General features: G+C 42.4%; 1 non-coding gene across 1 annotated transcript; it reads right to left on the reverse strand.

Moving 5' to 3' along the window:
- Window positions 1–5,649: 5,649 nt before the first annotated feature.
- On the reverse strand, window positions 5,650–5,756 carry LOC141662598 (small nucleolar RNA R71). The gene has a single exon (XR_012550704.1). It is a non-coding gene; the product is annotated as a small nucleolar RNA R71 (small nucleolar RNA).
- Between the last annotated feature and the right edge of the window lie 6,465 nt (window positions 5,757–12,221).

A 12,221-nucleotide genomic window follows, 5' to 3' on the forward strand; every position in this document is an offset into this window, starting at 1 on the left:
ACTTGAGGATGTCCAACTACCACACAAATTTCCTTTCCATTTCCGAATATCTTAGCAATTCTCCTTTATAAAGCTGAATCAGTTGGATCTTTATAGAAAGCAATTGATCTAGACAAAAGCTTCTTCTAATCAGGCTTGGATGTCTCATACACAGTATCCAAGGGGTTCTTCAAGGATGATTTTGAATAGTTTGCCCTTGGTTTAAGAATCATTTCAGCCTTTGGAGACTTGATGCAGGAAGATTGTCCTCTTTCCAGATAGTTCATGCTCATCTCATTCACACTAATTTGCTTGACCTGAGAGTGATGGATGGCTGACTTAACTGGCTCCTTGACAAGTTCAAACTTTTTCTGTATCTCCTCATCAATCTTCTCCCAGTTGATCAAACTCAACTTTTTTTTCTCAGCAGCTTTCAAGTTGGCTGCTGCTTCCTGAATCATATCTATACCATCTGCAACTAGTGACTTTGAGACAGTAATTGAAGGAACAATTACTTTGCTGATTTGTATTTGAAGTTTCTCCCCCTCACTTGGTCCTTTCTCCCCTTTTTGTTATCATCAAGTTGAGGAGTCAGGCCTTGTGCTTTAGCCAGTTGCATGAGAAGACTGGTCTGAGACTGTTGATTTTGAAGAATGGTGACCACAGAGTTTTCAATACCTTGAACTCTATTCTCCAATTTGGTCAGCCTCTTTTCTGTATCTGATTCTTTTCTCAGTCTCATTAATATATCCTGCATGGTACCATATGGCATGACTGAATCCAGCTTCTCAGAATTGCAGGTCTTCAAGTCAGCTATATCCTTTTTGAGTTCATCTACACTCAGATTCTGTCTTAATTGCTGTAGCTTCATGAGATGTAGAGAATCTATGTGAGCTTGAAGAATAGCCTTGGTACCAGCATTTGAGCTCTTCTGAATGGCCTTTTGGATAGACATGATTTGTTTGACCAATGATACATTAAATTGTCCCGGTGTGGACTCCTTTGTCAAGGCCCATTCAGGTAAATCTGGAATAGAACTTGAGCCTTCATCTCCCCCTAAGTTCATGCTTCCATCAAATGAAATAGAGTCATCATCATTAGAATTTACTCCAAATTCCTCAGATGGCTCACCAGCTGTAGGAGGCATTAAGTTGACAACAACTTTATCCCTTTGTAGAGATTTTGAAGTATGCACCAGATTCAAAGTCTTTTCTGCCTCCTCATTGCCCTGAGCAGCCAACAATTGATAGGCTGACACAGGATGAGTAAAAGTGTCAGCATCCAAGGAAATGTTATCAATTACAGCTTTGTAATGTTGCTGAAATTGTCTTTCCTTTTCAGCATCATCCACAATCATTAACTCATGAGCAATGGCTGGATCCACCCTTATACCCTCTGTACCTGTTTTTCTCTCATGTTCACTCTTTTGTTATATCAGGGTCTCACCTTGGCTCCCCACCCTCACACCCTCACCTTCACCTACTAAGGTGGGACTCCTCTCACTCCCTTTTGCCAATCCTGAATAAATGGATTGCCGATTTTCACTCATTTCCTCTCCTTTTGCCTGGGAGCAACCCAGCCTCTCACTCAAGACACTCTCCTCTCTCAGTCCTAAGAGTGACTGTACAACCACTAAATCTTCTGCACTTGAAATAATTGAAGTTTGAAGTTGTGCAGAGATACTCGACGGATGAGTGATATCCATCGAGTGAGTGGTAATGCTATCCGACGGATAACTGCTGTTAGGCTTATCCGTCGGGATACAATCACTACTCGACGGATGAGCAATATCCGTTGAGAGAGTAGAAATGAATGAGTTGGGAAGAGAAACTATTGTTGACTCTGTGCTGATTGAAGATATTTGGGGCACATATGTCACAATATTTTCTGAAAGAATTGGTAAGTGAGCCAACAAATCATTTAACAGATGATGCTCACTTGTACTAAATTTTGGCTTCCCCAGCAGAGTTAAAGAAGGGGAATTAGGATTTGATGTGTTTATCATATCCACATCCAGAGAGTTTGTTGGTGAGTATGGTGTATGAGGTGCTTCTATAACTAGAGATTTTGGCTGTGACTCCACATTTATTGGAGCCACATCAAACTGAACTTGAGAAGGTGCAGTGACTGTGTCTTTAGCACCAGTTTGCACAATGTGTATACCCTGTGCATCCCCAGAGGTTTTAGATTTCTTCTTTCTTGTATAAGTTTGGGGTGAGCTTGTGTCCCTAACCCTTTTGGCCTGTGCTCTTGGCTGAGAGCTTTGTTCAATAACTACATCCTTTTGGGAGCATGCAGCTAGAAGTGAGCTTTTGTCCTTTTTAAGCACTGCAGTTTGTTGGGAAACTACAGTGTGGCTAGGCTGGGATTTACTCAACTCTCCAACCTTATTCTTGGGGTTTCTTTGATGTTCACCCCTTCCCTCACCTGACTTTCCCTCCTTCACACTCCCCTCTTTTGATTTTGTGGATTTTTTAACTGGCATCTTTTTAGAGATACCAGAGAGGGTTTTCTTTGATTTAGATTTGGAATAGTAGTAGATTTGGAGGCTTTGGTAGGCAACTGTTTAGTCATTGGCACAGTTGCCATAGCTACTCCTGAATTCAAAGAAATAGTGGAGGTTGGAATAGTTGTAGGGATGGATGAACTTACCTAACTTACCTGAGGTGCCTGCATTACAGGAAAGTAGAAGATTGGCACATCCTTGTGATGATTGGCCCTGTTCAAATCTGCAATGAGTCTTCTCTCTTGAACCCAACAATCCAGTTTGTTGTTAGGGTTCTCAAGCACAATCTCTTCACAGAGGTGGTTAGCCAATAACATGAAAAATCTAGCATAATACACATTTTTACCTCTTTTAGCTAACTCACCCAATTTAAAACCTAACTCAAACAGGACAAGGTCACTGAAATTATAAAATTTATCTGTAACTAGCATGTATAGCATGTTAAGCATGGAAATATTCACTGAATCAAAATTACTGATTTTTCCAGAGAATACCTTAGTAACTACATCACATATGAAACTCCACTCCTTCCTAAGACCCATTCTCCAAATATCACTCAGTTTAGAAGTAGGAAGTGCATAATGCATGGAATTAAGCATATTGATAATATCAGTGTCATTGTGTGGTGAAGTCACATTGTTATCAGGAATTTTGAAACATGATTTTATCACATCACTATTGATACAGAATTCTTTACCTTTGATGGTTAGAGTGATGGTCTTGTCAGTAGAGTTGTAGATAGCAGTGGTCCACATCTCTTCAACAACTTCACAGAAGATTGTGGGTGATTCCAGTATGGCGTAATTGAGCTTGCAATTCTTCACAAAGTCCATCATCTTGTGGTAGTCCTCTGATTGCTGAATACCCTTATTGACCAATGCAGTGAAATTGTTCATCTCATAAATGAACCCAGTTTGAGATATAATCTTTATTACAGGTGCCATTATTAGAGAATGAAAGCTTGAAGAGAAGGAGAGTAATTGCTTGAGAGAGAATGAAATTAGAGCAGTTGAATTTGAGAATGATAAAAGAAAATGATAAGTGGCATTTTATACCACTTAGAACGTCTTAAAATGGCTTAAATTGGTGTCTTGAAATCAAGTATTTTGTGTATTTGATGCGTTTTTCTAGTGTTTATGCATTTCAGGGTATTAGTTGCATTTCGGAGCAGGAATCATCAAGAATAAGCCTTGGCATGTGTTCACCATTGCGAGAGGAAAAGAACGGGCAGATTACGGTGAAGAAACGGAGCAAACCTGGATTTTTTCCAGTAGGGTCCTGCGCGCCCGCGCAGCAATGCTGAGCGGCCGCGCAGCAGCCTTGCGCGCCCGCGCAGAAATGCTGAGCGGCCGCGCAGGGTCGGGGAAAAGGATAAATTATTTTAGACTTCTACTTCTGTTTGGCTTCCAACTTCTATGTAATCTGAGTTTTATGGGACTATTATATAAGTAGATTTGAGACGTTTTCACAGAGAGAATGAAGGAGATTATGTTTTAGATTGTGTTTTGCGCAAGAAGCGAAGGAGATAAGGAAGAAGACCGATTTAGCACACTGCAGCGAAGAGGAAGCATATTTTCTTGTGATTCTTGTTTCGTTGTAATGTTGGATGCTAGTTTTCTTGTTTTGACTTATTTACTCTTGTGACGTACTCTGTTTTAATATAATTAGTTTAGTTATTATTTTCTTGTGTTGTTTATTATGATTTCATATGAACCCATGATGGCGATAAGTTCTATTATGGGCTAATCGTGATCATGGGGTTGCAATGGATTTATTATGGAATTCTTTAGTTAATTGTTTAATACTTTAGTGTGTGATGATTGCATGATATCTAGTATTGGTTGTGCGTATTCGTCTTATGTGCGTCGCGAACATATAAGATAGGGTGTTAATCTCTTGTGAAGCGACGGTGGATCTTGAGATTTAGAACTTGCCATGCTAGCATAGGTTCATGTACGTTGAGCATGATTAGTGGGTAATTCTAACAGTTTTATTTGCCCTATGTAATCAAAAGGAATAAATTGTGCTTAAATCGTTGTGTTGTCAATTTCTGTAGACATATAGGAACTCAACATAATTGATGACTATTCAACTTCTATCTTAATTGTGGATGTTTGGTAGAATGGTATTAGTACAATGAAAGTTGGCTTTTATCAGTTTCGTGTTATTCGATTAATGTCATCACTGTCACATGCTAAAGGTAATAACAATGGCTATAGAAGGAAGTAATAATAAAGTTGTGATCTCATGAGTGTTTTATTATTGATAAATTGAAGTGTTAGTTAAGTGGTTAATTAAGTAGTTAATTATAGTTAATATTTAATCAACAATTTTAAGTGTTATTATCTTAACATTGAGAAGTAGTCATACATTGGTGAGTGAGTTAAATTAGACAATAAATTAGTCTGAGTCTCTGAGGGAACGAACTAGAAAGTATTCTATATTACTTGTGAACGCGTATACTTGCGTGAATATTAGTGCGTGTTTTCGCCCTAACAAGTTTTTGGCGCCGCTGCCGGGGACTCGGCGTATTTGTTTAGTTTATGTACTTACCATCATTGGTCATTAGGACTCAGTGATTAGGACGTAGTAGTTAATTAATCTTTTCGGTTGTGTTTCAGGTACTTTAGCAAGCGTTTATGCAAACTCGTTCTCGTGCTCGCAAGAGGACCTTAGATACAGCTGAGGAGAAAGACGAAGTTCTTGATACTCGGGAGAAGTTAGATTTTGAGGATTCGGATTCAGGAACTGAGCAGAAAGAACCAGTAAACATGGGAGATCGTATTGTTCAAGCTGATCCAGCTCTTATGGATTTTTCTCGGCCTAAAATTGATGATATTCAGTCAAGCATCCTTCATCCGGCTATTCAAGCTAACACCTTTGAAATCAAGCCGGACACTATTCAGATGGTGCAGAATTCTATTTCTTTTGGAGGAGCGGCAACTGAAGACCCCAACATGCACATAAGGAATTTTGTCGAGATCTGCAGCACTTTTAAGTATAATGGCGTGACTGATGAGGCTATCAAGTTGAGGCTTTTCCCATTCTCACTGAGGGATAAGGCTAAAGACTGGTTACATTCTGAACCAGCTGGGTCCATCACTACGTGGCAAGATCTTGCGCAAAAGTTTCTGGTGAAGTTTTATCCAATGGCAAAGACTGCTGCTATGAGGAGTGCTCTTACTCAGTTTGCGCAGCAACCTACAGAATCTATGTGCGAGGCTTGGGAACGCTACAAGGAAATGTTGAGAAAATGTCCACATCATGGAATGCCGGATTGGATGGTAATCACTGGTTTTTATAATGGTTTGGGGGCCCAATCTCGGCCCATGCTCGATGTAGCAGCGGGAGGAGCCTTATGGGCTAAAAGCTATACTGAGGCGTATAATCTTATAGAGACAATGGCTGCAAACGAGCATCAAAACCCAACTCAGAGGATGACGTCAGGCAAGGTCGCAGGTATTCTGGAAGTTGATGCAGCCACCGCTATTGCAGCCCAGCTCCAAGCGCTATCAATGAAGGTTGATTCTCTGGCTACGTATAGAGTTAATCAAATAGCTATGGTTTGTGAGCTTTGTGCAGGTTCTCATGCTATGGATCAGTGTTCTCTTGTCAACGAATCTGTTCAGTATGTGAATAATTATCAGCGACAACAGCAGCCTGTGCCAGCGACCTATCATCCTAACAACAGAAATCATCCAAATTTCAGCTGGGGAAATAATCAGAATGCTATTCAGCCACCATATCAGCAAGGAGTAAGTAAACAGTTTAACCCACCTGGATTCCAGCAACCACAGCAGTATGCTACAAGGCAATCATATCCTCAACAGGAAAGTGCAGCTGCACCTACTAGTGCTGATTTTGAGGAACTTAAGCTGTTGTGTAAGAGTCAGGCGGTTTCTATCAAGACCTTGGAAAATCAAATCGGTCAATTAGCCAATGCAGTGCTCAATCATCAACCTGGCACTCTCCCCAGTGACACGGAAGTACCAGGCAGGAAGGAAGCTAAAGAGCAAGTCAAGGCTATTACCTTAAGGTCTGGAAAAGTAGCTGATGCTGAAAAGGCAAAAGAAGTCGAAGCTGAAGTTAGAGATGAAGAATCTAAGCAAAAGGAGAAAGCGGCGGAACCAAGGAAGACTACTGTTGAACACACTCTGTCTGAGGCTAATACAGGGGAGAAACAACTCTATCCTCCACCACCTTTTCCTAAGAGATTGCAGCAACAAAAGCTGGATAGACAGTTTGGGAAGTTTCTGGAGGTCTTCAAGAAACTTCACATCAATATACCTTTCGCTGAGGCTCTGGAACAAATGCCTAGTTATGCGAAGTTTATGAAGACTATTCTTTCAAGGAAGGTGAAACTGGATGACCTTGAAACCGTTGCTCTCACGGAAGAATGCAGCGCTGTTCTGCAGCAAAAGTTACCACCAAAACTAAAAGATCCAGGAAGCTTCACCATTCCTTGCACCATTGGCAATCTAACTTTTGACAAGTGCCTTTGTGATTTGGGAGCAAGCATTAATCTGATGCCGTTGTCGATCTTTAAAAAGCTGGATCTGCCTGATCCAAAACCCACATACATGTCGCTATAATTGGCTGACCGTTCCATTACTTACCCAAGGGGCATAGTTGAGGATGTGCTCGTCAAGGTGGATAAGCTCTTCTTTCCTGCAGATTTTGTTATTCTGGATTTTGAGGAAGATAAGAAGATTTCCATAATCTTGGGGAGGCCTTTCTTGGCTACTGGCCGTACCTTGATAGATGTGCAAAAAGGGGAACTTACTATGCGGGTCCAAGATCAGGATGTGACCTTCAACGTATTCAAGGCAATAAAATTCCCTACAGAAGATGAGGAGTGCTTAAAAGTGGATGTGATTGATTCTGCGGTTACTTCGGAACTCGATCACATGCTAATGTCTGATGCATTGGAAAAGGCCTTAGTGGGGGATTTTGACAGCGATGATGAAGATAGCAACGAGCAATTACAATATCTGAACGCTTCTCCATGGAAGCGAAAGCTCGACATACCATTTGAATCTCTTGGTACTTCTGACCTTAAGAATGCTGAAGGGAAGCTCAAACCATCAATAGAGGAAGCACCTACCTTGGAGCTCAAACCATTACCTGAACACTTGAGGTATGCTTTTTTAGGTGATTCATCTACGTTACCTGTTATTATTTCAGCTGACCTTTCAGGTAGTGAGGAAGACAAGCTCTTAAGGATTTTGAGAGAATTCAAATCGGCTATAGGATGGACCATAGCAGACATCAAGGGGATAAGTCCTTCATACTGTATGCATAAAATTCTGTTAGAGGAAGGTAGTAAGCCAACTGTGGAACAGCAGCGAAGACTGAACCCGATCATGAAGGAGGTGGTGAATAAAGAAATTCTGAAATGGCTAGATGCAGGCATCATTTATCCTATTTCTGACAGCTCGTGGGTGAGCCCCGTGCAATGTGTACCTAATAAAGGAGGTATCACTGTGGTCGCAAATGAAAAGAATGAGCTCATCCCTACTCGAACAGTTACAGGATGGAGAGTATGCATGGATTATAGAAAATTGAACAAAGCCACAAGGAAGGATCACTTCCCTCTCCCATTCATTGATCAAATGCTTGACAGATTGGCGGGACATGAGTATTTTTGTCTTCTGGATGGTTATTCCGGGTATAATCAGATTTGTATTGCACCAGAGGATCAGGAAAAGACTACCTTCACTTGTCCATTTGGCACATTTGCTTTTCGTAGAGTTTCGTTTGGTTTATGTGGCGCCCCGGCCACCTTTCAGAGATGTATGATGGCTATATTTTCTGACATGATTGGAAATAACGTCGAAGTGTTCATGGATAACTTCTCCGTCTTTGGACACTCATATGATGAATGTTTGAATAATCTACGCGCCGTACTCAAAAGATGCGTGGAAACTAATTTGGTGCTTAATTGGGAGAAATGTCATTTTATGGTGCGTGAAGGCATTATCCTTGGGCATAAGGTCTCTAGCAAAGGTCTGGAGGTGGACAAGGCCAAGGTGGGAGTCATTGAAAATCTTCCCCCACCTAATTCGGTGAAAGGAATCCGTAGTTTTCTCGGTCATGCGGGTTTTTATCGACGATTCATCAAGAACTTTTCAAAGATATCTAAGCCGTTGTGCAATTTACTTGAGAAAGATGTGCCTTTCAAATTTGATAATGAATGTTTGGCAGCATTCGAAACTCTCAAGGAGAGTTTGATCACGGCACCAGTTATTACAGCACCAGATTGGACAGAACCGTTTGAGATGATGTGTGATGCGAGTGACTATGCGGTAGGTGCAGTTCTGGGACAGCGCAAGAAAAATCTCTTCCATGTGGTCTACTATGCGAGTAAGACTTTAAATGGGGCCCAATTGAACTACACCACTACTGAGAAGGAGCTTTTGGCTATAGTCTTTGGCTTTGAGAAATTTCGATCTTATCTGCTTGGTACGAAAGTGACAGTATTCACTGATCATGCAGCTATTCGCTATCTGGTTTCTAAGAAGGATTCGAAGCCGAGACTCATTCGTTGGGTGCTTTTACTTCAAGAATTTGAGTTAGAGATCAAAGATAGAAAAGGTACTGAGAATCAAGTAGCTGACCATCTCTCTAGGTTGGAGAATCCCGATTCTACTTCACAAGATAGGACGTTAATCAATGAATCTTTTCCGGATGAGCAGTTGTTTGCAATTCAGGAGGAAGAACCATGGTTTGCAGATATTGTAAACTATCTTGTCAGTAATATAATGCCGCTTAATTTGACATCCGCTCAAAAGAAGAAGTTTCTGCATGAGGTGAAGTGGTATATGTGGGATGAACCATATTTGTTTAGACAGGGAGCTGACCAGATCATCAGGAGATGTATCCCGTTCTGTGAGACGGAGGGGATATTACGAGACTGCCATTCCACGGTTTATGGTGGACACTATGGAGGTGAGAAGACGGCAGCTCGTATTCTGCAAGCAGGTTTTTTCTGGCCTACTTTGTTCAAGGATGCTCATCAGTTTGTTTTAAGGTGTGATCGTTGCCAAAGAGTGGGAAATTTGTCAAGGAAGGATGAGATGCCATTAAATGTGATGCTTGAAGTTGAGGTCTTTGATGTATGGGGAATCGATTTCATGGGGCCTTTTATCTCGTCTTGCAATAATCAGTACATCTTGCTGGCAGTCGATTATGTCTCAAAATGGGTCGAAGTTAAAGCTTTACCGATAAATGATGCAAAGGCAGTGCTAAATTTTCTTCATAAGCAAATTTTCACAAGGTTTGGAACGCCTCGGGTAATCATAAGTGATGAAGGATCGCATTTTTGCAACCGTAAGTTCACTTCTATGATGCAGCGTTATAATGTGAATCATCGAGTAGCTACTGCCTATCATCCGCAAACAAATGGTCAAGCGGAAGTGTCTAACAGAGAGATAAAGCGCATTCTAGAGAAGGTTGTTTGTCCGTCAAGGAAGGATTGGTCTTTAAAGCTCGATGAAGCTGTTTGGGCTTACAGAACAGCATACAAAACTCCACTTGGGATGTCACCGTTTCAGTTGGTGTACGGTAAGGGATGTCATCTACCGGCGGAGCTTGAGCATAAGGCCTACTGGGCATTGAAGAAATTGAACCTGGATTTAGATGCAGCTAGTAAGAAAAGAATGCTTCAGCTTAATGAACTTGATGAATTTCGACTGCAAGCGTACGAGAATAACAAAATGTATAAGGAAAAGGTGAAGAGGTGGCACGATAGGAAGCTACATCCTAAGTTATTTGTGCCAGGGCAACAAGTTCTTTTATTCAACTCTCGGCTCCGACTTTTTCCTGGGAAGTTGAAATCAAGGTGGTCTGGACCTTTTATTGTCAAAACTGTGTTTCCACATGGAGCGGTGGAAATTTTTGAGAATGATTCGGACCAAGCATTCAAGGTTAACGGTCAGCGGTTGAAGCACTACTATGGGGACATGGCAAACCGAGAGGTGGTTAGTGCCATTTTGTTGACTATTTGAGAAAGGTACGGAACGTCAAGCTAATGACGAAAAAGAAGCGCTGCGTGGGAGGCAACCCATGAATTGTTGTTACAGGAACCCTTAGAAGTTAATAACCTATCCAAAAACACAAAAAAAATCAGAAAACAGGGGCTGGAAAAATTTTTTCCAGAGACCCTCTGCGCGCCCGCGCAGCTATGCTGAGCGGCCGCGCAGCTTGCTGCGCGCCCGCGCAGAAATGCTGAGCGGCCGCGCAGGGGTCGAGTTCCAGAAAATTTTTTGCAGTTCAGAAAAAAAAAAAAACACAAAAAACCCATCACAGAACATAAACCCACGAATTCTTTTCCCATTACCCCATGATTTTATCCCTCAACCCCATTCCTAATCTAATTTAACCTACTCCACACCCTATATATACATACACCTATCCTACATATCTCCCACAAACTTCCTACACTTAAACCCTCTCATAAACATCAAAAATCAGTTCTTACACACTTTTATTCACAAATCAATGGCACCCAAGAGAGCACGCACTATTGACAGCAGCAGCACAGTTCCTACTGCTGATTCATCAAGGGGTACTGCTGCAAGGCCTCGGTTAACTGACAGAGCTGCGGAGGAGGAGTACACTAGGCTGTTGGGGAAGCCGATTCTGAAGGAGAGGGGGTTTTTACCATCAGGGAGGGATGGTGAGTTGTTGCCCATGATTGCAGAGAAGGGGTGGATAGCTTTCTGTGAGTCACCCAGAGCAGTACCGATGAGTGTTGTTCGTGAGTTCTACGTGAACGCGAAGGCTGAAAAGAATGGGTTTTCTGTAGTTCGTGGGCTGACGGGTGATTATCATCCTGCGGCGATTCGCCGTGTGATTGGACAGCGAGAGAGGAAGCCCGAGGAGGAGAACTGGAATGAAAAGACTGCTGAGGATTTTGACTTGGATTTGATTTGTGCGACTCTCTGTCGACCGGGCACAGTTTGGAACCGCAGTCCAGCCAATAATGAGTATCGTCACTTTCCGGCGATCGCCATGAACAGGTATGCCCGTGCATGGAATGCATTTATATGTGCTAATATTTTGCCTTCTTCACATGCATACGAGGTCACAGTTGAGAGAGCACAGTTGTTGTGGGGAATTCTGAATGAGGAATACTATGTGGACCTTGGTGAGTTTATCTACCAAGGAATTCTGAAGTTTTTGAGGGGAGCAAAGCATATGAACATCCCTTATGCATCCACGGTTACGAAGCTATGCCGAGCAGTAGGAGTGAACTGGCCGGCTCATGAGCAGTTGCAGTTGCCAGCAGCTCCGATAGATTCTGGCACTCTGAATGGGATGCAGGAGTGGACCGGTGGTGAGCCTGAGGAGCATGGGCTGGGTTATCGTCTTCCAGGAGGACGTCCAGCACGAGGTGCTACTATGGCTAGGCCAGGGCGTGGTAAGGCTGGTTCTTCGAGAGCTCAGGAGGGTGCTGGGATGGGTGATGCCCAGTATAGGAGGCTTTCACGGCGGATGGATGCCATGTATGAGACGCAGAGCAGGTTTGCTCAGGAGCTCACTCTTGCGTTAGGGACTGCTTTTCGAGGCCTTGGAGCTGATATCCAGTGGCCAGTTTTTGGTGAGGACTCTGCATACCCGCCGCCTGATACTCCACCCACTGAGGGTGATGATGATGATGACTCCGAGTAGGTATACCCTGTGTTCCTTTCTACTACCTTCACTGGGGACAGTGAAGATTTTAAGTTTGGGGGTG

Source organism: Apium graveolens, chromosome 5, assembly GCF_009905375.1.
Source record: "Apium graveolens cultivar Ventura chromosome 5, ASM990537v1, whole genome shotgun sequence".
NCBI classification, from domain to species: Eukaryota; Viridiplantae; Streptophyta; class Magnoliopsida; order Apiales; family Apiaceae; genus Apium; species Apium graveolens.